Consider the following 4,351-nt stretch of genomic DNA (forward strand, 5'->3'; position numbering starts at 1 on the left):
TACTCTCCAAAAGTCCCTTCTACCATTCATTCATTATTTCATTAAAAAGTGATATCTAGAACATTATCAATGTAAAAAAAACAAGTTAGAAAAACATAATAGCTGGGGGTTCCCAAGTGGCGCATCCAGTAAAGGCACTCTGCGTGAGCGCAGATGCACCCTATAGCCTGGACATCACCAGTTCAAGTCTAGGCTATTCCACAGTCAGGAGGTCCAATTGACTGAACATCGCCAGGGAGGGGGGAGGATTTAGGTCAGTCAGGGTGTCTTCAGCTCACCACACACCAGCAACCACTGTAGTCTAGCCAGGCGCCTGCAGGCTTGCCTGTTAGCTGCCCAGGAGCTGCATTGTCCTCTGATGCTTTAGGTCTTGGGTGGCTGCAGTGTGTAACTGTCACAAAGACAGCTGGTGTGGGTGGAGTCAGACCAGAGCCAGGAAATAAACAACAGTTTGGTGGAGCTAAGCAAATGGTCTCACTCAGCATTTAATGAATGAACAGACAGACAGAAAATAAACAGTTGTAACAAACAAAAACAGGACACAGCACATTCACCAAAATAAACAGACAAAACAAAAAAACGGACTAAACAGATATTTAACTATGACTATATATTATTATTATTATTATTATTATTATTATTATTATTATTATTATTATGATTACCTCCATCACCAATCCTGTTCTCCACTCACCGAACACACAACCACGAGTATGTGAAAACATGCTGCTTTTATGCAGCTGTACCAAGACTCGACTGCTAATCAATCAATTGGAGTCACAGTACAACTGCACGTGAATTAATAAAGTGCAATTTCTCGTACTCACATAATACATTTTACTTGCACGTGAAGTGCTGTGCAATCCTCATGCCTAAATACAAATATACATTTTAAACACTCGTGTTACACAGACCCGTTTATATCCTGTGTACCAATGACTATACACCAACATTAACACACAACACAAAATACACACAGGGGCAGGCACTTTGCCACAGTAATAAAGTGGTTGTCTGACGGCACACACTTCAGAGGCAGCGTGTGTTCATCTTTGCCACTCTCGAGTCAGCACAGGGGTGGTAGTGGTGAGCTGAGCCTAAATAATAATTGGGCATTTCAAAATGGGAGAAAATAACAAAAATAATTGGCAATGACTTAAAAAAAAAGAAAAGAAAAATGCAACAGCCATTTAAAGTGGTGATATCAAACACAAAAGAAGCAATTGGGGCAACCTTGTCAAGCATCAAGTAAATAGACACAATTGGAAATTTGCTGGGGCCCAACATTCACACAATTGTTGCTTCTATTTTTCATCACTCCACTTTACATTTAAATGCTCTTTGGACAACTTCAAGGGGAGTGTGCCCATTCCCTTATCAGCTCAAAAGTCACATCTGCAACAAAAAAAACATTGACAGTGCACAAGCGAGAAAAAAGGCTCCAGCACCCCAGCCCTGGATCTACAATGCCTGCCCCATCAGCTGTCACTTCCCATACACTTACCTTGCATTCTCATTATCCCTTGCACTCGTTGCCATTATTTGTCTTGTTCATCATCTTCATTGTTGGATATATATTGCTTCATGCTCTTTCACATATTCTTGTATGTATGGGCTAAATGTGCCTTACCTGCATGTTGTCCGTGTGTCTTCCCAAAGCATACTTGTCTCCCATTCCACTTTCCTTGGCACATATAAGAACATAAGAAAGTTTACAAACAAGAGGAGGCCATTCAGCCCATCTTGCTTGTTTGGTTGTTAGTAGCTTATTGATCCCAAAATCTCATCAAGTAGCTTCTTGAAGGATCCCAGGGTGTCAGCTTCAACAACATTACAAAGTAACTTCCCTGACCAGGAATCGAACCCGGGCCGCGGCGGTGAGAGCGCCGAATCCTAACCACTAGACCACCAGGGAAGTCGGTTATATGTGTTATATGTGTCTCAGTATCTTTGTCTTTATCTTTATTTCGGGACTGAAACCCTGTTTTGCTTAGCTGTGCAATTACACATTGCAGTGCAGTTGCCAGCATTAATATTTAACGGTGCCAAACCGTAAAAACAATTCAAGAAATGATAAGACTGTGAACATTGTTTGTTGTTATTGTTTGAGCACTGCATCACATCTACACCTGCACACTGCAAATCACTTTGCCACAGAGTTGCTGTGACAAAGTAGCTGAGTGAGAGCAGGTGCAGGACTGATTCAGTGCAGTAATTAATCAGACAGAGTCTCTGTGACAAAGTGGCTGAGTGGGAACAGGTGCAGGAGTGATGCAGTGCATCAATTAATCAGACAGAGCCTTGTAATCCAGTTTGGAAAGTGCACTTTATTTTTTCATCCAGGTTTGGCGACCAACAAACAACAGTCACCTGCAAAACACAACGATGTGTACTGCACGGGCTAGACAATAATGGGCTTTTAGACCCTAAACAAACAAAACGTATCTGCCTCACAATAATATCAACACGGTCACCAGTCCTGGGTGCGTGTAGTAGTGCTCATGGTGGGTGATACAGTTTATTTTGTGACAGTAGTGCAGTGTTGTTCCAGCTAGTGCTGGCCTTCGGCGACAGCGCCAGAATCGTGTTAGCTGTCTAGTGAGCTACAAACAAGACATTCAGGATACTGAAACAGTGATTACGGGGTCTCTCACAGTCCTTCTCAGTTCACAAACACAAACCAAAGCAATGGAACAGATTACAATTCTCTGTTCCCTTTTATGCTGTTACCGGGTTGACTGGTGCAACCAAAGCGACAGCCGGGGAACAGATGGCTGCAGTGTGGGCAGAGGTCTGCCACTGGGGACTGGCACAGTGATGTCCAATCACCCAGAGTAGTGAACAGGGGGCGCACAAGCACCATCGGGAAACAGCGCAGTGATGTCTTGGTGCTTGGGGAGAGCATAATGAACCAGAGCGGAACTGTGGCCGACGGTGCAGAAATTAAAGAACTTGAACAGTGAGCTCTGTGTTTGTCCTTGTGTGGATCACCTGCATCACCCTTCCAATACGCACTGCAACCCACACACACTCACACACACATATATATATTATCAGGAAGGTTATATCTTCCGTCAGGAAGGTTTTCCATGAGACAAAGGGGACCCCTGGCCAAATCTATCTAACTCTTTCGTTTTCACATTTTTACACCTTTAGGTTCCCCTTGGGGGGAAGTATTGGTTGCTTCCTACTGCCTTGGATGCCGACTGGTTCAGTCTTACCTCAGGGAGGGCAGCTCTCCACGAGCCAATGGGAATCCGCATACTCATCCTTAAGTCACAAAGTACTTCTCTTCTGTTATCAATTCCAGAGGATCTTCCTCCACTCAGCCCTTGCTCCTGTCCCAAGAATTTTCATTTAGTAGACACATTTCTGTAAATTATAAATGAGATCAATACAAGGTTTTCTGTCTAATGCATTGTAGTACTGATACAGGATATATTTACATCAATCTCAGTGAGCACAAGCAGCTCAGCTCCATCCTTTTATTAATTTAACCTGATATGTACCCAGAAAAAATACAAAGGCACTTGAACAAGGGGCACAGTTAAAAAAAAAAAAAATAGCAGCTCTATGCATTAATACAATACAACTCATTGTGTCATTTGAAAAGCTAAATTAAATGTGTTTTGTCTTCATAAAGTAATACAACAAAGGGTTTTACTAAAGGACTGCTCTGCTGCCCCCTTGTGGATCTGTGCAGTCTCTACAGTAATTGATTCCAAAGATGCAGTGAGCTCTCTATTTTTTTTACATTTATTTATTGCATTTATATAGCGCTTTTTATGCAAAAGTATTGCAGAGCACTGTACAGTACAGAGCAGAAAAAAATAACAAACCATAATACATTTGTATAGCATGTCACACATAAAACTGCCATAAATCAGACCATTTAAATAACATATTTAAATAACAGTGTACACATAATACAAAAGCTGCAATTTTAAAGTTACAATAAAACCTACCAAGATAAGAAAGCCATTTTATAAAAGTGCATTTTTAATCTTGACTTTTTAGTCTTAACTGTAGTGGTTCCAGCTTCCCTGACAAACAAAGGCAGAGCATTCCATAATTCAGGAGTTGTACAAGAAAATGCCCTACCTCCCATGTTGCTTTTGTTGACCATAGGAATAACCACAAGCTTCGCATCCTGTGAACTCAGAGTGCAGTTTGGAAGAACAGCAAAATCTTAAAATCAATTCTATATTGCACAGGGAGCCAGTGTAAGGAGGCCAGAACAAGGGCAATATGTTCAATATGCTATATGAATTGGTGTTGAAATAAATGGATTGTAGTTTATTTGTTAAAGTCGTTGCTTGCTTAGGTAAGTAGCCTGCACTTAAAAAAAGGA

At 41.5% G+C, this 4,351-nt stretch overlaps 1 non-coding gene across 1 annotated transcript; it reads right to left on the reverse strand.

Annotated features, from left to right (window-relative positions):
* Nucleotides 1-1,843: 1,843 nt before the first annotated feature.
* Nucleotides 1,844-1,915, reverse strand: trnae-cuc. Its single transcript has one exon. It is a non-coding gene; the product is annotated as a tRNA-Glu (tRNA).
* Between the last annotated feature and the right edge of the window lie 2,436 nt (nucleotides 1,916-4,351).

Source organism: Polyodon spathula, chromosome 14 (genome assembly GCF_017654505.1).
Source record: "Polyodon spathula isolate WHYD16114869_AA chromosome 14, ASM1765450v1, whole genome shotgun sequence".
In the NCBI taxonomy this organism is placed as follows: domain Eukaryota; kingdom Metazoa; phylum Chordata; class Actinopteri; order Acipenseriformes; family Polyodontidae; genus Polyodon; species Polyodon spathula.